Source organism: Rhinolophus hipposideros (assembly GCF_964194185.1).
Source record: "Rhinolophus hipposideros genome assembly, chromosome: 9".
NCBI lineage: Eukaryota > Metazoa > Chordata > Mammalia > Chiroptera > Rhinolophidae > Rhinolophus > Rhinolophus hipposideros.
The window spans coordinates 7,938,087-7,964,614 of record NC_138055.1 but is presented as its reverse complement, the minus strand read 5'-3'; the positions used below and the strand labels follow the sequence as shown (position 1 = coordinate 7,964,614).

At 55.6% G+C, this 26,528-nt stretch overlaps 1 protein-coding gene across 1 annotated transcript in view; it reads left to right on the top strand.

Moving 5' to 3' along the window:
- Positions 1-303: 303 nt before the first annotated feature.
- MGAT3 (beta-1,4-mannosyl-glycoprotein 4-beta-N-acetylglucosaminyltransferase) overlaps positions 304-26,528 on the top strand; it is a 31,690-nt gene continuing 5,465 nt past the window's right edge. The window contains exon 1 of the mRNA XM_081058644.1: positions 304-442. The gene's annotated coding sequence lies outside the window, so the exon portion shown is untranslated. The remainder of the gene's footprint in view (positions 443-26,528) is intronic.

Below are 26,528 nucleotides of genomic sequence, written 5' to 3'. Positions count from 1 at the left end.
CGGCGAGCAGAGCCCGGCTGGCGGCGGCGGAAAGGGGGCGCGGTGGGGGCGGGGCGGGGGCCGGAGCCGCCCCAGCCGGGCGGGAGCGGGCACCTCTCCGCGCCGCACTTGGGCCTCGCCTCCGCACCCCCCGCGAGCCTCCCGCGGGGCCCTCCCCCGCGCGGTCCGCTCGCCGGCCCCCCGCCGCGGCCCCAGGGTGCAGCTAGGCGGCCGCGCCGGGCCCGCGGGACGGGGTGGAGGTGGGGGCGGGGGGCGGGGATCGGGGCCGGGCCGGGGCCGCGCAGCCTGCGATGCCGGGCGCCCGCCGCAGCCGCCGCCGCCGGAGCCCGGGATGGGGCGAGAGGCTGCGGCGGACGCCAGCATCTCCCCGCCGGGGGCCCCGGGGGCCGCGGAGCCGCCGCCGCCGCTGCTGCCGCCGCTGCTGAGACCCAGCGGGCGATGGGTGAGTTGACCCTGGCGTCCTGGGGGCCTGCGCCGCAGCCCCTCCATCCCGCACTCCCAGCCCTCCGCCTCCATCTCTGCGCCGCCTCCTCCGCGCTCCCGGCGCCCCCAGCCAAGGCTCCCACCGCCCCCTCCCGGAGTGTGACCTTTGGGGCCAGGGGCGGGAGCACCTAGTGAGGCTGGGGGGTCGGATGGGGGGCCGAGATGGGGGCAGGATGCAGGGGTTCTGGCGCCCCCTCCCCCAACCGGCTGCCCAGCGGAGCTTTCCCTGGCCCTGGAGGGCAGATCCTCTTCCCTCCGACCCCACTTCCCCGGCCCGGGGTGGTGGTTGGGGGGAGAGCCACGGGACTCGAGCCCTGCTTTGTGCGCTGCGTCCCCCACAAACCTCCGGCGCAGGGCGGGAGGTGGGAGGCCTCAGCGCCTGCGTTCCCCACCCCCCGACCCCCGGCTGCGGCGGTGTGGCTGCGGCCCAGGCGCAATCCCGGTGCTGGGAGGGTGTAGGGACCCTGTGGCTGCCAGTGGGGACCAAGCACAGGGGAGTTGGGAGAGAACCCCCAACCCTTAGGGGGGAGGCTCCCGCCTTTTCCACTGCACTGCCCAGAACGGGGGAGGGAATCTGGCTGGGGGAGGGCGCTATAAATATCTGCAAATAGTGAGTTCTGGAACTGGAGGTGGGGAGGGGAGCGAGCCTGGATGTATGAGGGTAGTGGGGTGTGCCTGAGGTGCCAGGAGAAGCCGAGATGGGTGTCAGCCAACCTTGGTGGCCTGAGGTCGGTTGACTCTCCTAGCTCCGGAAGATGCCCCAGAAGGGGTGTGGGCAGAAAAACTACCCCAGTGAGACCCCGGTATGGTCCTCCAGACTTTGCACTCTCCTCATCCCCAGAGCACTCCACTTTACTCTTGGGACACCAGTCAGTATCTGCCTTGATGAGGGCGTTGTGGGCACTGGTGTGTCACCACCAGGGGTAGTTACTAAAGATCCAGGCATGGGGCCAACCGAGAGGATGGATGAAGGAGCAAGACCCACCCCCCCAGCCCAGTTGGCAACTCAATGGAGTAATTAACGCTTCTTAATGCTAGGGAGATAGGTACGGGGTGCTAGGAAAGTTTGAAAGAGGGGCTGTCAGCCAGCGGGTAGAGAGAACTTGCTGGAAGAGATGATAACAGGAAGCTGGAAGAGTTGGTTCACTTGGTAGAGAAAGTGGGAAGGGCATTCTGCTCAAGGGAAGAGCATGAGCAAAAGCTCAGAGATGGGAGTGCCTGGTATATTGAGAGATGGAGATGAGGAATGGTGATGCACTGCTAAGTGGACAAAAAGAGAAGCCAGAGGAAGATGGGAGCCAAGGCCAAAGGGAAGGAGGCAGGTGGAGACAGGTGGTAGGCCACACTGGAGAGCTGGCACTCCGTCCTGACAGGGCTGAGAGTGATGCTGGCTGGCTCAGCGGACTTCCCTTCTGAGGGTCTGTCCAGTGCCCCTGATGTGGTCAGGGCTGCTTGACCCACACTGGTGATCCGTTTTCTGTGGTAGTGGGACCGCCTCAGGCAGTCTGCTCCCTGAGCCTCAGTTTCCACATCTGTCAAATGGGGACAATCTTCCATAGTTGTGGAGAGAACTGCAGGAGATAATGCTTGTAGGGTGCCCCGCACCTGAGAAGTACTCAGGAAATGAGTGGCTGCTGCGTTGGTATTTTTACCTGTAAAACAGAGACATCGATGCCAGCTGGCAGGCCTGGCTCACTTTACAGGCTGGTAGTGAGGATCATGTGAGGGCTGGATGTGATCCGGAGGGAGCCGGAGGCTGGGGGAACTGAGTGTCCAAGTCCTTATAGGAGGAGAAGAGAGAAGCAGAGAAGAGTAGCTGGGGACAGGGTGGTAGGCACAGCCTCTTGCCCCTCTAGGCCCTCACCACCTTCTGGCCCCCAGCCATGGCATTCAAGGGACCCCGTTCTGCTTCCCAAGGCCAAAGCCTCTTTGTTCCCCATAATGCATGGTGCCCCCACCCCTACCCCAGCCAGCTCTAGTGGTACAGGGCGACCAGAGCTCCCTTCCAGAAGTTTCTTCAGACATTCAGGTCAACAAACACGATGTCCTCCTGGGATGGGCACTGTGCTGAGCAGCCAGGTGGAGAGGATGCGAGAGCCCTGCCCTCAGGAGATTAGAATCTAGTTGGGCAGCAGATATCACTGACACGCGTGGTCTACCCAGCCCTGTGCTGGCTGCTTGGGGGCAGGAGGAAAGTCACAAGAATTGTGTCATGAGGCAGGTAAATGCAGAAGTAAAAAAGGAAGGATTCCAGATCCAGTGGCCCTGGTTCGAATCCTGGCCCTGCCACTTCTTACTGTGTGACTGTGAACTAGTGACTCTGCTTCTCTGTGCCTCAGTTTCCTTGTGTCTAAAATGACAGCGATGTACACAGTTGCTCTTTGAACAACTTGGTTCAGTTTCTGGTGGGCGTTCACTGCTGTCCTTCCAGAATGAACCTCCTGATTGCTGTCCCCGCCTCCTCGGAGACTACACAACCTGTCACTGTGCATGCGTTGTCCATATCCCTGTGTCTTCCTGTCGATCTGTGAGTCCCCATGGGCAGATGCCTGCCTTTCTTTGTGCATAGCTTGGCCCGGGGGCAGTGGTATGCTGGCACGGGCTCTCTGATCAGCAGTGTTGGCCAATTTCTGTGGTGTAAATCTTCCCAGCAGGGCCCATTTCAAGCTGCCCACAGCTTAACGATCTCCAAATGGGAGTGGGTACACACCAGCTTCAGCACCCAGGCATTCAGTAGGTGCTTAATATATGATGGTTGAACAAGGAGGAAAAGGACCGCCGGTCAGATGGACTTGGGGAGCCGCCAGGCCATACTGTAGCTGAGAGGGCCTTGCAGGGGCAGGTGCCAGACCGGCTGAAGGTGGGGCCAGAGACTACCCTGAATAAGCACCCAAAGTAGGACTGAGAGCAGAGGGAGCACAGGGCTGGTGTCTTCCTTTCCTGCGGCTCCACACTTCTGACCCTCCTTCACTCGTTAGCCTCTTCTCCCAGGGACTCCCCTTGACCTTGGCCTGGCCTTGGGGTCCTGCTGGACCTGAAGCTTTAGCTTAACAGAGCTCTCAGATGTGGTCCAAACAAGTCCAAACCTCAGATTCTATTCTTTTGCTTATGCTGTTCCCTCTGCCTGAATGTCTCTTTCACTCACCCCTTCGTCTGCCCTCTGAAACTCTGTCACCCATTAAAAGCTTCTTCCATGATCCCGGTCACCCACCCCACATCAAACAGCCCCTCCTCCCCCTTCTGTTGCGGCCCCTAGCTTAGAGCCCCTCTCGTGCACCTGCCCATGACAACAGTAACAGCTAACATTACTTGCATCTCTGTAGCAGCCCATAACAGGTACCGTGGTAACCCCCTTTGCAGATGAGGGTGTTGAGGCCCAGCGTCTTGTTAGCGCTGGCCCCGCCTTTACATCTTCGCTTGAGCACAGTTCATGCAGAGAAGCCTGTGTGAGCCGTGGTCTCCTTGCTGTGGGCTCACAGAGCACCATCCCTGTTTCTTTAATGTGTTTGGTATTGCTAGACTGCGAGTTCCACAGGCCTACCTACAGGAGCTCAGATGCATGAGTGAGTGAAAGAATGATTCTCAGCCCTAGGGAGCAGTCCGGCACCTCTGTCCATTCCTCCTCCTTGCCCATCCCTGATGCAGGAGATTCACCCTCCAGAGGGCAGCCTCAGGCTACAGCCCGACGGTCACAGGGACTCTGCCTGTGCCCATCACTCAGAAGGGGAAAGCGAGGCTTAAGGAGGGGCTGGGACCTCCCACAGGCTGGAAGCAGGACTGGTGGAAGGGTAGTGGACCACGCTCCCATGGTCTCGCTCCCATGGTCTCGAATGGGGCCCACATGGGGGCCCAAGGCCTTGCCTATAATCCAGGAAGTTAACAGGGTCCCAAAATACTTTTCCTTTCACTGCCTGAAATGGAAATTTCCCTTTTGGAATGGAAATTCCTCACTTATTTTCATCTTTTTACTAGTATGTAAATGGAATAATAGGAATCCTTCACACACCTAATTACTCTTTTTTTTTTTAAATTTGTTTTACAAATTTAAAGCTTACTAGGCTCAAGGTTTTGGAATTCCCCCCCGGGGGTGGGGTGGCAGGTTGTCAGCCAGGACCTGGAAGGCCCAGGCTCCACTGGGGTCTCCTTAGGGCCTGCCATCCAGCTGCTCTCTTGGGCAGGCAAGCTGGGAACTTCCCAGAAGGAACAGCACAGATCTTGGTCTGAGCAATGGGGGGTGGGATGGGGGCTGCAGCCAGAGGCGGGCTCCAGGGCTGTGGTTGGCAGAGACCTGTGATGGATGACTTTCCAGGTTGTTCTCCCCACCCGACCTCCAAGTCGTAATAATTTGTTGCTATTTATTGAGCACTTACTATTTATCGAACACTTACTATGTGCTGGGCGTTGGGCCAAGCACTTTGTCTGCATTGTCCCAGTGATGCTTCCTAACTTCCCTAGAGGTAGGTACTGTTGTTTGTCCCCATTTGGCAGTTTGAGAGGGCCTGGGACCCAGGGCTCAGGACTGGGAAGTGGCAGGACTGGGATTATATCCAGCCTGTAGGACCCCAGAGCCTGGTGGGGCTGCCTATGTAGGCCCCCTTGGTCAACCAGAGGGGACCACTCTCAGGCTTGGATCCCTGAGACAGCAACTTCACCCATGTCAGGGCCTCCAGGCCCCACTACTTGGGGTCCTGGTGCCACGCCCCTCCCATAGCCCTGGGGCGCTGCCTCTGGAAGCCCTGCTCAGCCTCACTTGGGATGCTTGGGGAAAGTACCAATTTGCTAAGCCCCGCCCACCCTGCTGAGTCAGAATCCCATCCTGGGAGGGAGGGTGGAAGCCAGGTTTTAAAATGCCGGCCTGGGGCTTCAGAGGCCTGTGGGCAAGAACCACTCCCATCCCCTGGAGGCCAGGCTACCTTATGAGACCCTGCGCACAGATCCCTGTGACCCAGCCCTGTTTGCGTTCTTGGCCTCTGCTCCCTGCTCCCCCAACCCCCAGCTCTCTGCACACACCCTGCTGCCCCACCCCCATGCACATAGCTTTTATCCAGGCACCTGCTGCTGTTGTCTCCTCTGGGGAAAAGGTCCCTGCTGGCCATGGGTGCCCCAGAATTTGCTTAATGCTCTGGATACATCCCTCCTGGCTGCCCTCCTTTGGCTACCTGGATGAATTGTGGCTGGTGAATGATGGTGGCCAGGGAAGGGAAACAGGGAGAGCTGCTGAGACAGGGTAAGGGTTGGGTTCCCAAGCTGGGCACACAGCTCGCTCTGGGCAACTGTGCCTGACACGGGAAGGCATTCGGTAAATATTATCTTAAGCGACTGTGAAAGTGGCAGGTGAGGGCCACTTCTGGAAACAAAGCAGATTCGCTGGTTTAGGTGAAAGATCGAGAAGGTGCCTTCCCGATAAGCTGCTAGTGCTTTCCTGCATGATTTCAGTTCAGTATTTCATGAGTTGTGGGCAGCGGTGCCAAAGTAGTCCTTGTTTCACTGTATGGAAACTGAGTCTCGGACAGAGGAGGTGACTTGCCAGGGTCCCACAGGCAGGAGGTGGTTCTGTGCCTGAGGGTGAAAGCACCCTGAGCCTCTGCAGAGCCTGCTGTTGACACAGCGCTTCCCCACCCATAATCTCCCCGCAGTTCTCCCGCGGCTCGGAGGTGTGTCCCACCTCTTTCATCTGTGCCCGTGTCCTTGGTCAGACCTGCACCTGAGGGCACCCTGTGTCTGTAGGGAGCTGTGGTGAGAGGAGAACCTCTGCCTAGGCTGGGGGGAGACGTAAATGCAGCGACAGTGTTGGGGGCTCTGGTGTCCATAGGTAGGGGTTGGAGAGCCCACGTGGCCAGTGGGGGCAGAGCCGGGCCTGAGCTCAGGTGCCGCATGGTTTGGCCCCATCTGGTCCTTGGAACAGTCCAGGATGGTCTTTGGTCTTTGAGTGGAGGCCCATAGAGCGTGGGTGACCCATCCAAGGTGACACGCTGCTTGGCCAAGATAAAGAGCAGAGGGGGTGAGGCTCTGCCACGGCCAGGAAGGTCAGGGGAACCTAGCAGGTGGGTTCTGGCTGTGTAGCCAGAACAGGGGTACTGTCAGAGTCACTAAGGAACAGGGCAACTGGCCCCAAAGGGCACCCAGGCAGACCCCCCCCCCAGGGATGTCCAAGGACCAGGTTTCCTCAGGCTGGTTCTGGGGCCTGGCATGTTACTGCTGTCAGAAATGTTTGGGGCCATATGAGAGCATGGGCAGTGGCCCTGTACCCACCACTGGTGGGAAGGTGACAGTTACCCAGGCCACTGCCTCCTGACATTGGCATGTGGGGAGGGGCATTGCACTAGCACTCTACCCAGACTAGAAATCCAGGCACTGACCTTTGCAGGTACTAGCTCTCTGTCTGGAATGCCCTTCCCCTCCTCACCTGGCTCATCTGTTAAGACCCCTCCAGAAACCAAGCCTGACCCTTACCCCAAGGGTGAGGCTGACCCTCCTTGCCGGGGATTTCTGTCTGTCTGTCCCCATGTGATGGTGAGAACCTTGCAGGCAGGGCAGGTATGTTGAGAGCCTGGTAGGACATGCCCGTGGAGTGAAGAAAGGATTGGGTCAGGAGCACTTGGAGAGAGATGACTCGGGCCAGCAGTTGGGCTTCCTGTCTAGATGACAAAGGGGGGGCTTCTGGGAAAGACCAAGGGTCCTCCCAGAAGCAACTGTAAGGTGCAACCCAGCTCAGGTGGCTGTCACCTCATGCCAGCGAGAGCCAGCCTTGAGACCATGTGGCCAGCTGAACCCACCCATTTCACAAAGGGAACATTTGAGGCCCGGGGTGCTGGGGACTGACCCAAAGTGCCCTGGAGAGTGGCCATGGGTCCCCTTCGTAGTGTGTAGGAGAAAAGCCCAGGGCTGTAGGGCTACATCCCTCCCCCCACTTCTGTCCCCAGCTGGAGCGTTTCTCAACAGGATCCAAGTCAGGTCTTGGAGGGAGAGGAAGGAGCCGAAACAGCAAAGTCCCCAGGGCTCAGGTGGCACTTGAGTCTTCCAGGGTGGAGGACAAAGCTCCTTAGAGAAAATGCATGTTGCCCAAAAGCTGGCAGGAAATCCATGTCTATAGTTCATCCCAGCAGAAAGGTACACAGGAGAAACAAATGTGTGAGAGTGCAGTGTGTCAGGCCGAAGTGTTAGCCCGGGGTGGCAGGATGGTACGTGATACTGCCCTGTTTCTTTTGCTGTGATTTCCAGATATTCTAGAATGTATGATTAACCTTTACAACCAGAAGGATGAAGTTATATTCTAAAGGGGAGAGGGGAAAAAAAGGTGCCTTGAGAACAGCTAACTCCCCATTTGTTTAATTTTGGGGTCACTTCTTGTGTGCGGCCTCCAGAGGCACTGGCTGTGGGGTTTCACCACTGGGAGTTGCCCAGAACAGGTGTACCTGTGGCAAACAGCTTGTGTTTTTCTCATGCCCAGAAATTGGGTCAGTGAGCGTCCAGGCCTGGGGCTCCTGGGATGCAGTTGCCTTTCATATTCCATCCATACCTCTCACGTTCTTCCTATGGCGCTGAACCAGCCTTATGAGACCTCCCTGCACCCCACGTTCCAGCCTTGGGGCCATGGCTGTTCTCTGTATGTAGTCCTCGCATTCCCACGTAACCCTCCCAGACAGTGGTGGCCCCAGGGCTGCTGGCCTCACCTCCGTCCCTGGTGCCCAGCGGCTGTGCTTCTCTGTTGACTGCCTTCCTTACCGACTACTTTGAGGCGCCTTTCTGGCAGCCCTCCTACAACATGGTCAAGTTCTCCCTGTGCTAATGCTGTTTGTAATCACAACGGAGACCTGACCCTGGATTGGGACTCAATCTCTGTCTCTCCCATGGCCCCTGACCCTACCTGGTACAGAGGACTCATTCATTCATTCATTCAGCAATTCTTCACTGAGTGCCCACTGTGTGCCAGGGGCTGGGCTCGGTGCCAGGGGCACAGATGTGCCCACTTCAGGGTATGACTATGTCTGTGTTTCTAAGAGTATGTTTTGGGCTCATCCCTGCAAATGCACACAGCTCTGTCACATATGAACATCTCTGTCACGTATGAATGCACGTTCCTTAGACTGTGCCCACGTGTAATCTTACTGGTACTTTGGGCATGCCTGGTTAATTTATTCAGCAAGTATTAATGGAGCACCTACCAAGTGGTGCCTGGCCCGGACCCTGTTGGCCGAAGAACACAGAGTGCAGCAGGCTGGAGATCCCAGGGTGTTTCTATGAGAGGAAAACTTGGGGCCCAGACACCAGAACACAATAACTAGAAAGTAGAACGCCTTGATTCAGACCAGAGAAGCTTCAAGAGGGAAATGGAGCAGCAAACCTAAACTGGGAGCTTTCTGGAAATGGAACACTGGGTCGGCTCCAGCCAAAGAGCAAGTCCTGTGCCCCAGAGGTGCAGAGAGGGAGGGGAGGTCTTGAGCCTTATTGGCAGCCATAGGTGCTCGTGGTCTCTGCTGAGCTTGGCCCGGTGAGGGCCCTCCCCACAGCCTGCTGGTGCCTGACCTTGGGCAGGTCGGGTCCCCTCTCCGAGCCTCAGTTTCCTCATCTGTGAAATGGGGTTGTGAGGATGAGATGAGATGGATCATAGTACTTGGTGCTCAGGGTCTCCCAGGAGGTTAGTGACATTGCTGAGACTGGGACTCGGGCCACCTGACTCCTGGAATGACCTCATTTTGTGGTGATGGTTTTGTCTCTACTGTTTCCTCATAGTCAGCGTGTTTGAACCCTTGGGGCCTGTTTTGGAACACTGGATCCAGCAGGTGGGAAGGACTAAGTAATTAACGGAGCCAGAACACATTGGTGGCTCCCAAGATACTAAGGAGTGGGTTCCCAGCGCTTGCAGCCCTACATGGTGTCCCCTGCCACTTGATGAGGGCTTACTAGGTGTTCCCAGTGGAAACAGGTCCTGACCCAAGGGGGCTGTGGCCCTTGAAGGCAGGGGTGGATGGAGAGTAATTGGGGAGGGAAAGAGAAAGGGCTTATTGTTCCAGCTCCAGGGAGGCTCAGCAGGTGCCCAGAGCCGCAGAGCCAAATAGCTATGCACCTGCCCCATCAGGACGGCTCCCCACAGGAGGTTAATTGTGGTGCTCAGGTTCCAGGCGCTGGGCCAGGTGCAGTCTCATCACCTCCCCAAATCCCTCCGAGGACCCTGCAGGTGGGTCTTACCAGCCTCCCCTTTTATGCCTCCGCAAACAGTCTGGGAAAGGGTCGGGTTCTTGCTGGGGGTCCCAGAGCTGGGGTGGCAGAGCCAGAGTTCAAGCCCCTTCCTGCACTCAGCAGTGGCTCGTTGAACACCTACTGCGTGCCAGGCACACAGCTGCGCTGGGGAGACTCCTAACCCACTCGAAGCCTTCGCTTCATTTCCCACCCTCTTCCTTCCCGTACCTCCTCCCGGCCATCGGCCATCATGTTGCTCAAAAGACTCTGAAGGCTGGAGTCATTTCCTGTCTCCCCTCTCTACCACTGCCACCTCACTGGAAGGGACCCTGAGAATTCATGTAGCTAAAGCAGCTCGTTGGAGTGTGTAAGCCTAGGTTGCACTGCAGGCAGGACTAGGAGCTGTGGCCACTTTTCCAAGCCCCAGACCAGGCCTGAGAGCCCAACAGCATTGATAGAAAGATGCAGGTATGTGGCTTTGGGGGAGGGTCATTTATTCATTCAACAAACCAAGGTTGACACCTCCTTTGTGTCTGGCTGGGGACCCAGGAGAGTCCGGCGAACAGCCCCTGTGTAGAGTGAGGGGCCCTGAGGGGCAGGCCAGGCGGGGTCTTTCCAAAGCCTGGGGTCGGGAGCTCTGGAGGAGGGGCATGCAGTCCAGCCGACTCCTTTTGGGACAGGCGTGAGGACAGGGGAGTAGTGTAAGATCACACACAAACTTGTAGCTTCCCAGAGGGTTTGGACTTTATCCTGAGGACAGTGATTCCAAGCGGGGAGGGGCAGTGTCCCATGCAGCTTTTATTTGGTTCATGGGAACCAGGTTGGGAGTCCCCTCAGGAAGGCTGCTGCTGTTGTCCAGGTGAGTATGGATGGTGGCATAACCGGTGTGGGACAGTGGCACTGGGAGCGGGGTGGGATTTGAGAAGTATCATGCCTGGAATAGACAGGGCTTGGTGATAGGTATGCTGGGTGGGCGAGAGTGGGCATTAGGGTGGTTCGTGGCCAGGGCGGCTGGGTGGGTGGTCACGTCACTGATGGGGCCCAGAAGGAGGAACTTTGGGAATGCCCAAAGTTGTCTGCGCGTCAGGCAAGGTCACGGTGCCAGGCTCAGGTCACGGGTTACTTGCTCCCGTTGTTGCAACAAGTGTTTGAGCTGGTTCTTTGTGCCTTGTTTTGCAGTGGAGGGTCCCAGGCGGGATGGGAACTGACTCTAGAGCCCAGGCCCCTGCACTCCCTGTGGCCCTCTGGGCCCTCCCTGCCACTGGGTCTGGTCCTCTCTCTCCCTTACCCCAGCTGGCACTTGGGCCTTTCCAGGGCACAGGTGTACCTCCCTCCTGCCGCCCTGTATACAAAGGGAGGTGCCCATGGAGTGCTGTTCTATTCCTGCTGCCTAGGTGTGCAGGGACCTACCCCTGCCTCCATTCTGGGGGGGCACCCCCCTGGGTGCAACACATGGAACAAAGCCCTTTCCACCATTTATTGGCCTGTGCTAGCAGAGGCCTCAAGAGGACAGAGGAGGGGTGGTGCATGCCCTCCGCTCCCTTCCCCCACCATCTGGGCTGGAGATGGCGCTGAGGCACCACGCTGAAGTGGCCCTTTGTATATTGTCTCTGGAGGACAGGCAAGCCTGGTGGGAGGGGCTGGCACTGCCGGGGCAGCCTGTGCTGAACTCAGCAGAGCTGGGGAACCGGGGCTTTCTCTGGGCCACTGAAACGGAAGAGCGCTCTGCGAGGTGTGGGCATGCACTGGCCAGGACTGCTGCCCCAGGCACCCTCAAACTAGACAATACTTGTCACTCAGAATCTGTCATCACTTTTCATAAGACTTCTGTTGTCATTCAACAGCTGTTTATGGCGCTCCTTATCTGAGCCAGGCTTTGTCCTGGGGGTGGGGAGCAGCGGTGACCAGTAACCAAGGCCCATGCTCGCACGGTAACCCTCTTTCCTGTTGTTGACATTCCCAGTAAGCAGGATGTGGGTGGGAGAGGCAGACCACTAACACATAAACAGTGAGACAGACAGCTTCCCCAGTGAGGAGTGCTGTGGGACAGATGACCTGGGGAGGGGATGGACACTTTAGCTGGCTGGTCAGGGAGGCCTCTCCGAGCAGGCGGCCAGTCAGATGGAGGGAACAGCCAGTGCGAGGACCCTGAGACAGGTGGACCTGGGCTGTGGGAGGGACAGAAAGGCAGGGGCTGTGGCTAGAACCAAGAGGGGGCAAAGGCAGAGACCAGCTTGGCAGGGCCTGTGGGCACAGAGGAGTTTGGATTTCATTCTGAGTGTGAAGCGGGGATGAGGGTCACGGGGGAAGCATTGAGAGGGGGAACGTGGCCTGATGGGGACTTTGCAGTGACAGAATTTGTGGGGCCCAGTGCCAAATGAAAACGCAGGGCCCCTTGTTCAAAAATTAAGAATTTCAAGACAGGAAAAAAAAAGGGGGGCAGGAGGGAGGCCACTGAGGAGGGGGGTGGAGTTAGGTCCTAGGAGCATTTTGGAGGGAGGTGCTGACAGGGCTTGCAGTGCCCCCACCAGGCACAGGGTGAGGCAGTGTGGAGATGGGGGCACAAGCCTCAGGTCAGGAGCTCAGAGGACTGGTCTGTGTTAAGCAAGACTCTTCAGATGTTACCCATGTTATCTGCATGAAGTAAGGGGCTGGGATGGCCCGCACTGCAGATGGGGGCTTTGAGGCCTGGTGATATTAAGTAACCTGATCAAATAGGGAGTCGAGGAGGGGCCAGGGCAGGATTGGAATTCAGCTCCCTTTGAGTCCAGATTCCAGGGAGCTGCTGCCCCATCACAACGCCCCACCCCCTCTGCCTCCTGAGAGATTGGGGCTGGAGGCATCACACACAGCCCGGGCCCAGAAATGAGTTTCCATTCTTGGAGAGGTAGGAGGCGCCCAGCCCCAGCCTCACTGGCCTTGCTTTTCCTCATACCGTGTTTCCCCGAAAATAAGACCTACCCGGAAAACAAGCCCCAGTTAGATCGTCAGCCAGACAGACGCATTTAGTACGTTATGACGATGTTCCAGAAGATGACGTGACTGTATTTGAATAAATGTAGATTGTTGTACATGAAAAAATAAGACACCCCTGAACATAAGCCCTAATGCATCTTTTGGAGCAAAATTTAATATGAGACCCAGTCTTATTTTTGGGGAAACACGGTAGTGAGCCTGAGAGGTGTGAGTGTTCTGATCTGATCTTCATCCCACTGGTGTGGACACTAAGGCAGAGGAGAGCTGGTCCCTTCTCCTGGCCCCAGCCCCGGGCCCCCTGGGCTCAGGGGAACAAGGCTGGGAGCCCCGCAGGGAGGCCCCTGCTGTTACCCGGATGAGCATAAGGGTGGCACCGCCTTATTCGGGTCTGGAGATTGAGTGGCTGGGAGGTGGGCAGGGAGCAGCAAGCCCCAGCTACAGGGGCCTCTGGGTTCCATAAGGATGTGAGCGATAAGCCTGTATGGGGCTTGACTCCGTCAACATTTGCCCAAGGACTGCCAGCGTGTCCCTATTTATGAATTGGAAGAAGCTGGGTTTTTCTACTTTTTTTAAATCAGAAGCTCTGTTAATGATTAATAATCTGCTCAATTATTATAGAGTTATGCTTCTTTTCTCTAGCTGGACCCTGGTCTCTCTCTCTCCTTCCTTCTCCCTCCTGGCACCCTAAGCCACCCCTGCCTCTCCCAGCTATGGGTCCCAGCCAAACTCTGCCTACAGAGATGACCGGGTCCCTGTGCCCTTTGGGGGGGGGGTCCCTCCACGCTGGGTGTCTTCTCATCTCTCCTCACTTGGACCTTCAACAACCCCACTGGGTGGGCATTTTCCCATCTGACGGATGGAGACACTGAGGCACAAAGGGCAGTGGGACCTGCCCAAGGGTATGCCCTTCATCTACTGTGTGTTGGGCTCCAGGAGCAGGACTCAGGCACTCACAGCCTATGGGGCAGGCAGACAGGGCAACGGGGAGCTTCTCTCCAGGCTGATGGCTCCTGAGCAGGCTGGGGTTGAGGGCAGCCCCCCCAGGTGAGGCAAGGGCTAAGGTGGGGTGTGAAGGAACGGAGAGGGAGACCCTGGAGTATGGGACAGTGTGTTTAAAGACACCCAGTGCACCCACCCCCACCCCCGCCCTCCAGCAGCATGAATGTTCACAGCTCTACCATGCACCCTCTTCTGAGCCAGATTTATCTTCACTCTCTTAGGAGGACCCTGGAGAGGGTAATTCCAAACATAGGAATGAATGCCTTGCTAACGGTGCGCATGGAGCCAGGCAGTGCAAGAGCTGTTTGGGGGTCTCCTCTGGGCCTCCCAATTTCTCATCTGTGGCCACACACAGTCCAGCCTCTCTGAGAGCTCCTCGCCCTGAATGTGCCCACCCCACAGGGCTGCTGAGCCCACGGCCCATGTGCAGGAGAACAGCAGTCAGGATTCAGACTGTGGGCCGGCCCCACCGGTGGAGAGAGTTTACTTCCAGCTCTTTCACACGTACTTGGTCCTCTGTTTCTCATCTGTGTCCCACTGAAAATGTCCAGTAGCCCCTTAGGAGTCAGGGTACAGTTTATGGTGACCTTCTACCCAGGGAGGGAGCAGGCAAGGCTCCAAGGGGAAATAGGCATGCGGTTCACCGTGCACTGGGCACTGACGGGCCCTCACCTGTGGATGGAAATTGCAAGCGCTCCCACCTCCAGGACACCTGGTATCAAGGAGTGACTCCGGCGGGATGGGACATCTCTCAGTGCTGCTTGGTGACCCCATTGTACAAACGAGGAGACTGAGGCCCAGGGATGGGAAGCAGCCCAGCTGGAAAGAGGTGGAGCCAGGAAACCAGCCCAGGTGAAGGGCAGAGCTGGCACCAGGCCAGGCCAAGGTCGGCTCCCCACATAGCCACCTAACTGCTGCCTGCACTGGGCCTGGGGGCGGGGGACAGCCTCCAGGGAGGAGACAGCTGCCATGGAGCCATAAAGGGCTGGGAGTGCATTGTAGCAACTGGAACGAGACACTGTGCCTCACCTGTGGCGTGCCACCCTGGGGTGCCGAGGCAGGTACCAGGTCAGGTGAGGGGAGGGTGGGCCTGGAGGGACTGAGGCAGGGGCCAGGCAGGGATTGAGGCAAAGTGGAGTGGTGGGGAGCGGAAAGCCCCAGGGCAGGGTCGGACACAGCGCTGCCACCCTCAGGGCAAGCCAGGCTGGTCACTTGGACTCTGCCATAGTAAGGGGGGTTGATACCAGGGTAAAATCAGAGAAGGAGGCTGAAGCCCTTAGTGCATGCTGCAGAGGGCGGCTGATGTGCCCTCCTTTCCCCATGTGGGCGTGAGGTTGGGGTATCCCCAGGCCGTGCAGCTAGGCCCGCTGGCTAGAGACCAGGGTCAGGCAAACAGAAAGTCAACAGAAACCCCAGGGGTGGTGGGTGCAGCTGGTGGGAGCCTGCCTTGATCTTCTCTGAGTTCCGGGCCAGCAGGGCTGGGGTAAAAATAGTAAGGGGCAGGAGGGAGATGGACGTTGGGGAGGAGGAGCGTGTGGACAAGAGGGCAGCACAGTGGGCAGGGGGCAGCCTGGTGCGGCGTCTGTAGTGTGGAGCAGCAGCTAGGTCCCCTGAGGGGCTTCAGGCCTCACCTGGAGGTTTCCCGGCCTTGTAGAGCTCCTGACCCCCTTTAAGCTATGGAGACCCAACACGGGGCCCTGTCCAGGGTGATCTGTGCCCGTTGGTGTCTGGGGGGTGCGGGGGCGAAGGAAGGGCCTCTGGGCTCCCTCAGCCTCTCAGAGGAAAACCCCGGGCTTCGTGAGATTGGTTGTAAATCATTGCAGCTCAGCCTGATGGAGCGCTGCCTGTGGGGGTCAGTCACAGGTGGAGAAGGCCCCTCAAGGGCCTAGGGGCGTTGTGCGAGGTCAGTTCTGCAGGAGACCTGCAAACGGCAGGCCCACGGGCCCCTGCTGGAGACCAGGGTAGACGCGAGAGGGGCCCTTGCTCTGGGCGAGGCTGAAGGCAGCAGCCTAGACCTCGTGTGGAAGTCCTGAGTGAGGACCCCAGCAGTGGTGTGTGGTGGGCGTCCTGCTGCTGCCCGCTGAGTCTCAGGCAGGTCCCTCAGCACCCTGTGGCCATCTCCTCACTGCCCGGTCACTGGGAGGATAAAGGGAGTAAGGCAAGTGCAGTGTCTGGCACCTGAGCCACGCAGTAAGTGCCCGCTGCCATGACGAAGGTGGTGATGATGGAGGCGCCACCTCCTGGGAGGAATGTTCCCTGCCCACTGCTCCCCAGCCCTGCCCAGCCCCACCCAGCTCTGCCCAACTAGACGATTTGGCTGCAAACTTCTGCCCATACAGCCTCTACGGTGTGGAGAGTATCCTTGCTACCCCACGTGCCCCTCGCCAGACTCAGGACACCCCCCCCACACTTTGCTGCACCACACTGGGGGGGTTCCCAACACACGCCCCTCCCATGAAGCTCAATGGGGACCTCGTCCCCCCACCTTGCTCCCTGCTACACCCCAGCTCCCATGCCTAGGGCCTATCTCTCTCCACTCGCCACAGAGCCTTATCAGTTCCCCACTCCAGCCCATCCGCTTGCCAGTCTGGGATGTCAGGCCGCTCCCCCAGGGCTGTGTCCTTCCCTCTGCTCCCTCCATCACCCAGTATGTAAGGAGCACCTCACCCTGCTCGTGGCTCAGGCTGGACAGCCTGGGCTGCCCCTTGGTCCCCAGCACACGGCTATGCTCCACAGAGCGTCCTCCCTCAGCTCATCCCCCTGTCTCCCCAACATCCTGCAGGCCTGGTGCAGTGGACCCAGCCCCCTGCCTCCCTTCACCCCAGTCTCATCTAAACCTACTTGGTCCAATTCGGTAGCTGCTAGCCACATGTGGCTATTAAAAACCAACATTTTATTTAAATTATAAGGTAGTTCCTCAGCCGGCCAGACAATTACAAGTGCGTCGGAGCCACATGCAGCTATGAGTGACTGGTGTGTTGGCCAACACAGGCCTAGATGTTTCTGCCAGCGCAGAGCATGTTACTGGACAGCTTTTGAAGCTAAGGGATTGGTCACCCTCAGGCACAGACTGACCCTCTTGTTCTGTTCAGAACCTTCAGTGGCCTGGGGCTGAGGCCAGCCTCACCTGCACTCTGCCCCACCCCCTCTAAGTGGAAGCTGTGTGGGTCGCAGGCCCTGGAGAGCAGTGGCTTTGCGCAGGTCAGCAGAGGAATGCTCTGCAAGTTGCGGTATATTCAGAGCCTCAGTTTCCTCATCTGTAAAATGGGGATAATAATTCCTACCTCTGAGGATGGTTATGAGGATTAAGTATATGTAAAAACCCCAGCTGACAGCTGGCACACATTTAAGTGTGTGATAAGTGGTGACCATTGCATTCATTTGAATAAAGCAAGATGGGGGTAGATCGAAAGGCTAGGGTCACAACAGCCATGAACCTCAGTGCTGGATGGAGCCACTGCAGGCTTCTGAGTACAGACACCCTCTTGGCTCGTTCCTGAGGATAATTAATCTGTTCACCCTTCAGTGTTGTGCATAGTACATTCTGGGATGGTGGAAATATTCTATATCTTCACTGCCCATGGGCCTCTGGGGACCAGAAGCTGATATCGGGTGGGCCAGTGACTGGTGGAGAAAGGGGAGGAGGCCCCAGGGATTGAGGGCAGGTCCCAGCCTTAGGCACCAACTTTCCGGGCATGTGATCACTACTCTGTGGGAAAGTTCACAGGCAGCTGGCAAGAGCTGGGATCAAATGCAGTGGGGAGGGGTTTGGAGGAAAGACAGAGCCAGGGCGCACAGGAGCTGGTTGTGGAGCAGAGGGAGTGGTGGGGTTCCCCATGGAAAGGGCTTCTGGCTATGGGTGTTGTACTGAGTATTCAGCCAGCCCACACCCTGGATCTGAGCCAGCAGAGAGAGTGGGGCCCAGAACCCTGTACCCAGGCAGCTTGGGTACTCTGGTGGCACAGGTGCCCTGTCTTCCTCCAACACTGCCTGGATGGTCTAAGAACTGTTCCCCAGTGTAGCTCCACCTCTCCACTCTGGGCCATGGTTTTCTTGTCTGTGGCCGGGAGCAGCCGCAGGTCCGATCTGCCTCATGGTAAGCAGGCTTTGCCAGGACTCTGGTCACCTGAAACAGATGGAGTCCTTGACCAAGGCTGGCCCTGCAAGCCGACTCCGTCTATGGGAGTGTCGGAGAAGCAGAATTCCTAGGTACTGGGGGTCCTGCTACACCAGACCCTCCTACAGTCAGGCCATTCATGTTTTGCCTGGGGCAGGACCCCAAAATCTGCAGTCCTGCTGGGCCCCCAGTCTATTTGTCAGCAATGCAGGGTGCCTGGGGAGATCTTGGTTTCCATCTGTTTCATTCTCACTAGTCCCGTGTGGCTAAGCGAGTAGCTTCACCTCTCCAAGCCCCCATTTCCTCATTTACAAAGTGTAGACATAACGTGCATTCCTCCAGGGTTGTCCTGATGAATCAGCCCCTAATTTCTCTCCTACTCTCGCAGCAGCAGCAGAGCCTGGCATGCAGCAAGGTCGCGGTAAATGTCCACCAGTAGCCTGGATAATGCGTTGGCTGTAGAGTGACCCCTGCTTGTAGGCTTGACCTTTGGAGCCCTGCCTGATAGATCTGAACCAAAGGAATGAATACAATGATGAGAAGTGAAGAAATAAACACAGTGTCCGTTGTTCCATGCATCTTGCCAGAACTCCAGAATCTGTGTGTTCTTAGCCACCCCCGCTGCCCGTCTCTCCATGTGGGATCATGGAACTTCACATTGGAAGGACACTTATTTAGTCCCAGAGGTGGGGGTAGTATAGAGGTCACAGTTGCTGTCTTCTGACCCCTAAGATGCTGATTTGCTCTGCTTAGTCCCAAGGAAGGACCCAGAAGCAAAAGCAAAAACTCGAGGGAGACTGATTCAGGCCAATAGAAGGAAGAATTTCTAGCAGCCTAACGGGCTGGGAATGGGCGGCACTAAGAATTGGACAAGCAGAGCCAGATGGGCACTGGCCTGGGGCGAAGGTTTGGACAATATTCTTTTTTTTTTTTTTTTTTAAATTAATTTTATTGGGGTGACAATTGTTAGTAAATTTACATAGATTTCAGGTGTACAATTCTGTATTACATCGTCTATAAATCCCATTGTGTGTTCACCACCCAGAGTCAGTTCTCCTTCCATCACCATATATTTGATCCCCTTTACCCTCATCACCCACCCCCCACCCCCTTACCCTCTGGTAACCACTAAATTATTGTCTGTGTCTATGAGTTTTTGTTTCTCATTTGTTTGTCTTGTTCTTTTTGGTTTATATACCACATATCAGTGAAATTATAGGGTTCTCTGCTTTTTCTGTCTGACTTGTTTCACTTAGCATTATTCTCTCGAGATCCATCCATGTTGTCACAAATGTTCCTATATCATCTTTCCTTAACGCCGAATAGTATTCCATTGTGTATATGTACCACAACTTCTTTATCCATTCATCTATCGAAGGACATTTTGGTTGTTTCCATGTCTTGGCCACCGTAAACAAAGCTGCAATGAACATTGGCGTACACGTGTCTCTATAGAGAAATGCTTTTATATTTTTGGGGTAGATACCCAGGAGAGCGATTGCTGGGTCATATGGTAATTCTATTCGTAATTTCTTGAGGAACCTCCACACTGCCTTCCATAGCGGCTGTACCAGTCTGCATTCCCACCAACAGTGTATGAGAGTTCCTTTTTCTCCACAGCCTCTCCAACACTTGTTACTATTTGTTTTGTTGATGAAAGCCATTCTGACTGGGGTGAGGTGATATCTCATTGTGGTTTTCATTTGCATTTCTCTGATGATTAGCGATGTTGAGCATTTTTTCATATGTCTATTTGCCATTTGTATGTGGACAATATTCTTACTCGAGGACTCTTCAGACCCCGGGAGAGGAGTCTGGAGCCACCGTGGGGCTCCAGATTCACTGGGTTCTGGGCTCGGGTTTGGAAAGCCCGATGAGTCACTGAGAAATGCCCCGTAGGGTGGTGGGTGTCAGTCAGTGAGTGGTAAGTAACCACACAACTGACCCAGTCCTTCAACAAAGCTGGCCAGGAGCCAGGCCTGGCGTGTTCAGTCGGGTCATCTGCATTTGCTCATCTGGTAGGAAACCCAAATGGAAGGAAAGAAACAGGCATGTTTAGAGCATCTACCGAGAGCTGTGCTCCATGAAGGATGCTTTGACACCTCGGCTCATCCAGGTCTCCCACTGGACTGTAAAGGAGAGGATGACGTCTTCTGTCTACACCTGAAGACTGAGGCTCAGAGAGGCTAAGTAACTTACTTAAGGCCACACAGCGAGTAACTTACGGCACTGAGATTCAAACCAAATCCTCCTGACTTGCAGTAATACTGGAAGCCAGTATTTACTGAACACCTACTGTGTGCTTAGGCTGGTTACGGGTCCTTGTTGTGAATTTGATTCTAACAACAACCCTATTAGATAGGGACTGCTATACGTCCACTTTATGGGAGGGAAACTGAGGCATGGAGAGGTGGAGTAATTTGCCAAGGTCAGAGGTAGTTTTCAGTTCTGACATCGTAACCACTGGCCTACCATGTGTCTCAGGAGCTGCTGGGCATGGCAGAGTTGACTGCAGAGATACCCCTCCTGCTTTCTTCATGGAGATGGGCAGAGCCCTCAGGTCACATGCGGCAGGACTGGGATGGGGGTGGAAGGTGGGCACAGGGAGGTGGACTTCAGCTCAAAATCAAGATGCCCTTCCAAGCAGATGAACTCTTAGAGAGGTGGTGAGGGTCCATCTGGTTTCTCCCAGGCTGTGGGTTTTAGACGGGCGGATTCCGGGAGTGGAGACTGAGGGTGGGCCGGATGACGTCTGAGATTTACCCTCATTGACATTCCAAGAGTGCTCTGAGCACTACTAGGTGTTGGGCGTATTTGCTGCTGGACACCGACCACAACTGGCCCCTTCTCCCCATTGGAGGAGTGCGCAGAGCTGAGGGATCAGAGTCACGAGGCAGGCGAGGAATGGGCCCAGAAGGTGGTGGACAGGAAAAGTGGTCATGAGGACAGCAGCCGCTGAACCACAGAAGAGGCTGGCAGGGGCCAGGGTTAGGCTTCTGGCAGTCGCCCCCAGGGCCGAGCTAGGAACCTGGTCAGCGCAGGCGAGCTCAGGACCACGGAGAGCTCCCTGGGAGCCTCCCGTCACTGGCACCCTGGTGACAGCTGCTCCCGCCTGGTCAGCTCCACAGTCACAGCCTGCAGCCTCCAGGGAGCACCTGTCCTCTCTCTCGCCAGAAGCCCCAATGCTGAGGTCATGGCTGGATTGTGGGGTTTTCTTCCCTTCTCACCCATCAGCCTTCCAAGCCGAAGCCCAAGTGAAAAGGGCCCAAAGAGAAGTGGAAAGAGGGAGGAAAGGATGAAAACTTGCCCAGCTGGGACCTTCCAGGCAGGGCATGGCCACGGCTGGCTGAAAGGCACAGGCAGAGGAGGCCCGGGGCGGGCTGGTCTTGCTGCCATCCTGGGTCTGCGTCAGCTCAGCCTTCCTCATCCACCATGAACTGGCTACCGGAAACCTCTGACCCATCCCCCACCACATTCGCACACTCAGATGGGAGACCCAGGTCCCTGCGGCTGGGTGCAACTCATGGAATATGTGAGGGTTCCTCTAGGGAGGTTCCCAGAGAGCCTCACGTTCTTCCCTCCTTTCCCTGGAGTCCCAGGAAATGGGGCAGCATTTCCCAGCCCGCCCCCCCCCATCAAGCTCCAGCTCTGCCTGGGCTCCACTTGCTGAGCCCCCCACTCTGCTCCTTGTTGCTCTGAGACAGCACAGCACCCACTGGGGCCCAGGCCTTGCCAGGGCTCACCTCCGAGCTTTTGTTCCAGCTCCCCTCTCCTGCAAAGGCTCTCTCTACCTTCTGCCAGACTGGGATTGGCAACAGCAGTAAAAAGAGCTCAAGCTTATCGAGTGCTTACTATGTGCTAGGCATTTGACGTGGATTTTTATTGAACTCTTGTTGTGTAGATGAGCAAAGGAGGCTCAGAGAAGTTAGTAACCTGCCCAAGACTGTGCAGGAAAGCAGAGCCAGGGTTAGAACCGGGTAGTTTGGTTCCAGAGCATGCGCATGGAAGGGACGGTGAGCTCGTTGGGCAGGCCCAGGGCAAGGCAGGGTGCTCTTGTTGAGCACCGGCTGTGTACCTCTCCCGCCCGTGAGCTCTTAGTCCCACTTGGGAGACAGATGTCAGGGAAGATGAACCCAGCATGGCGAGTATTGGGAAGGGGACGGCTGGAGACTGGCCTTTCTATTTGGTGACTCATTGGAAGTGGGCAGGGCAAGAATGATCATCCTTGGTTTTATAGATGGAGGAGCTGACATCAGAGAGGCCAAGTGATTTGGAGACTCAGGTTCCCAGTGGTCATGTGAACCCAGAAGACGAAGGTTCAGTGCTCTGTGCCAGCAGTCAGGAAGGGTTTGAGAGTGCTCCGTATGGGCTCTGGCCTGGGGTTCCAAGTGCCGCTGGCCCTGGCACCAAACAGGCACCGAGAAATACTCAGTGAGTTTTACTGAACTAAGGAAGCACCCAAGTGTGGCCTCGGAGCTGCCTCAGAATCATTCTCAGCTACAGGAGGGACCTGGACAGGGATTTTAGCCTCAGAAAACTGTCCCCCCTGGGCCTCGGAGGTCAATGGACCAGCCCAGGGGAGACCCCAGGTCCTTCCTCAGCTAAACTTGCATCTCCAGGCAGGTCCTGACCACCATGTCCTCCTGGGGTCCTGAGTTCCTGGAGGGCCTCTAGCTAATGCACCCTGGGAAGCAGGAGTTGGAGGTGGGGTGTGTTGGGCTGGACAGTGCTGCCCTAGCTCCTACTCCCGGAACTCACAGGGGGACCTCAGATCCAAAGCGTCACTCACCTCACCTCCATCCATCCTGTAAAGCTTCTAAACTGAGCCTACTATGAAAGGCACGTGAGATTTGGATCCAGAGACCAAGGTTAATGGCCAGGCAGCTAGGTGACCTTGGCCGCACCCTTCACTCTCAGCCTGAGTGTTTGTGTCTGCAAGGGGAGAAGCAGTTAGACGCGGACCCTGCAGAGACAGTGCCTGCCTTAAGGCTCAGCTCTGCCACTTACCATCTCCGTGAAAGCTGTGGAGGGGTGGCCTCTGCCCCAGTCAGAGGCTATTCCAGCCTTCTGGGTCCTGGAGCCACTGAATTTACCCCTCACTCACACTACATCCATGGCATCAGCAAATTCAGCAGAATCTGACCACTTTCTGCAACCCCCCCGACACACACACACACACACACACACACACACACACACACACACACACGGTTTAAAGCCACCTGTCTGACCGGGACAGTGCAGCAGACTCCTTGCTGCGCTCCCTGCTCTGCCCTTGAGGTGACAAGCTCTTCTCAACAGAGCAGCCCACGTGAGCCTGTTCAAACCGAAGGCAGGTCTAGTCCCTCTTGTCGGAATCCTCCCATGAAAGCTGCATTTCCAGCCACTGTCCCTGTGTGCTCTGGGTCCATCAGTCTCCCTCTGATCCGTCCTCCTGGAAGTTCTCCACTCACGGCAGATGCACTCCTCCTGAGCACCAGCTGTTCCTTCTGCCAGGAACCTTCTTGCCCTGCACCCTCATCTTCAAGTCTTGCTCTTCTTGATGACACCCTATTTGTCACTAAACCCGCCCCCCTCCTCTTCTTTACCCTGCTTTATTTTTCTCCAGAGCCTGACTCTTCCTAACATGCAATATTATTGACTCATTTCTCTTAGTCTATTGCAGTTCTCTGCCCCAGTCACCCGTGCATGCTCCACAGGGGCAGAGGTTCTTACTGCCTGGTTTCCTGTGCTTTCAGGGCCCAGTGCAGTGCCTGGCACACAGCAGGCTCTCGAGAAGTAGCTGCTGAGTGAGTGGATGGTACAGGTTGCGTGAGCACCCTGCGGGGTGTTGTGTGGGTCACATGCGATGGTGGCTGTTCCATCCACTGGGTTGTCTTCACTGGTCACTGGTGGACACTTCATAGGACTCCGTCACCCCATTTGGGTTAAACTTGACAGATGGAAGGGGCTCAGGACAGCTTTACTACTAGATGTAATCCCACTATTAACCCCACGGAATTGAGTCTGACCCTTGCAAACTGTGTGACACTGAGCGAGTTACGTCATCTCTCTGGCTCTAGTCTCCTCATCTATGAAACGGGGGTGACAAGAGTACCTGCTTCGTGTTGGGAGGATGCAGTGAGGGCATGCATGTAGTGTGCTCTGGTCAGTGGCTGGGTCGTGTCTGCCATCTTTCTGGTTACAAGTGATGGATTCTGCATGAAGCTTTATAATGCTGTCAGCTGGGGCCCAATTTGGTTCTGTGACTTTAGCCCACAGCCAGGCCACCTGAGCTAGGGAGGGATACGGTCTCAGCTGTAAGGAGGGAGACAGGCACTGGCTCGGAAACAAAACTTCTATTCAAGTCTTGACTTGGCCACCTTCTTAATGTCCTTTGGGGAAAGTCTCATCATCTTTCTGAGCCTCAATTTCCCCATCTGTAAAAAAAGGAGCAGTTACAATGACCTCCCCGGGTGGTTAAGATTTAAAGGAGACCCCAAGTGCCAATGCTTATTTGTTTATTCAGTTTTCTATTTATATGTCTCTCAATTAAAAAAATGTATTTGAAGCACTTATCAAAATACATGAAGATAAAAAAGAATCGGGCCAAGAAGATAAGAGTTAAAGAAACAACAACAGACAGCCATGAGTGAAGGTGTCCCAGAAAATGTGGTTTGTGAGGCACAGATTTGCTCTGGGCTGGCTACCATGTATGTACTTTTGAGCTTCCTAGCAGCCCAAGTGATGAGAGAAAAACATGCTCAGTTCCATGATTCTCAGCAGCAAGCCAGGCTGGGGCTTTTTGAGGGCATCTCATGCCCCAGTGAATCAGAGGGAGATCCCAGGCATTTAGGAGTCTATCCTCGCAAGGACACGGGTGTCTGTGTAACCAGATCCTGAAAGCCAGCCTGGCCAGTGCAGCTAGGTCACTGTGACCCAAGCAGGGTCTCAGGTCCCTTTGAGCCAAGCATGGTGTTTCCTCTCCTCCCTGAGTTTATATTACCTGCTAAGGCCTTTGATTGCTGCTGCCAGGAGGTTTAGTCCGAGTGGCAGGCCTGGCTCTGCCCTGGCCTCCACAGCTCACAGGCCATCTTAGTCCAACCAGGGCAGGGATTGGCGTGTGTCCCACAGAGGCAGGTCCCAAGTAGTGAAAAACAGTCCTCTAGAAGGGGCAGGGCTGCCTAGCCAGCTCCTGAAATCCTCGAGTGGGTCACTCTGGAGGCTTCTGCTGTGCTGACCTCAGTTTGCAGTTGCCTTCTGCCTGGTCCCTGCCATGGCAACAATCCTACCCGCCTGCCTTTATTGGGCCTCACCCCATTGCCCCTCTACTCACCTTGCCATCCTGGTTCCCCTGGTCTTACTTTGCCAGAGCATGGCTGGAGTCCCTTATGGAGCCCAGAATGGAACCCACTTCAAATATGATGTCAAGGAGCAGCCTGCCTTCCTAAATGCCAGTAGAGAGCAGCCTCAGCTGCTCGGGGACAGCTGACATTCAGCAGAGGTCAGGTCCCCACCCCTACTGTCCTGCCCGCCTGCAGTCAGCTGTACTGGCCCCCTGTGGGCAGGCTCCAGGAGGGTGAGGCATTTAAACTGGAGGAGGTGGGACAGCTTGGATTTGATGGCACAAGTACTGCCCTGGCCAGCAGGACTGGCAACCCGACTGTACTTGACAAGCTTGCTCAGGACCAGGAAGGGCACGTAGCGTAAGAGTCAAGTCACCCAGATTCACACTCCAGCTTTGTAACTTTGAGCAGGTCTGCGAAGCCCTTTGGTTTCCTCCTTTATAAAATGAAAGGGTTGGAGGAAATAGTTCTTAAAATTTGCTCTAGAGCAAACATTCATGATTCTGTGCCTTATGACCATGTAGCTTACAGAAAATGTTGAAACCTTCTAACCTTCAGCATTGTAAAGAATGAAAGTTTATTGAGCACGCACTGCACACCAAGAACTCTGTGCCCATTTTACAGATGTAGAAGCCGAGGTTCAGAAAGGTGAGGAGCTTTGCCTAAGGTCGCAGTAGTTTGAAGCCAAGTGCATATCTGACCACTGTACCCTGCTGTCCTCAGAGTGAGGAAGTGAAAGGAAGACTATAGCCAGAGAACACCCAAATGACCCAGAGAAAGAACCAGAGAAGTAAAGAGAAGCCACAGAAAGGAACATTTTAAGGGAAGGAATGTTCTAGGTGGAAGTACAGTGCCCCATCACAGGGATGGAAGCGGAAATGAAGACACCAGATGCCAAACACCAGGTTTCTGTCCCAGCCCTTCCTGTGACTTGGTGGGTTACCCCAAGCAAGTTGCTGGTCCCACTCAGCCAAATGAGTGTAACTTCCGGACCTGCCTGCCCACCTTCCTGCGCTCAAGGACAAAAGGAGCTGGATGGCTCTAGTCAGAGTACTCTCTTGTTGCACAGGCTCATTCATGACATTAAATAGTACATTCAAATGAAGTGTGGAGTCTAGTTAATAGTAACGTGCCCGTTTCAATTTCCTAGTTGTGACAAATGGACCACGGTGCTGTAAGACGTTAACACTAGGGGAGAAAAAGATAGGAGTGTAAGGGAACCCTCTGTACTATTTTTGCAACTTTTCTGATAAACGACAAATAATCTAAAATAGAAAGTCTGTTTAAATTGTTTAAAAAAGAATATAGGAGGCTCTCCACAGCCATAAACAAATTGCTAAATTAGACTGTAAAAAAAATAGAGAGTGGTTATATTCATGAATCACTCATAAATAGAATGATTCATTCAAAATAACCATGGGCTATTATGTGGGATTTAAAAGGAAATA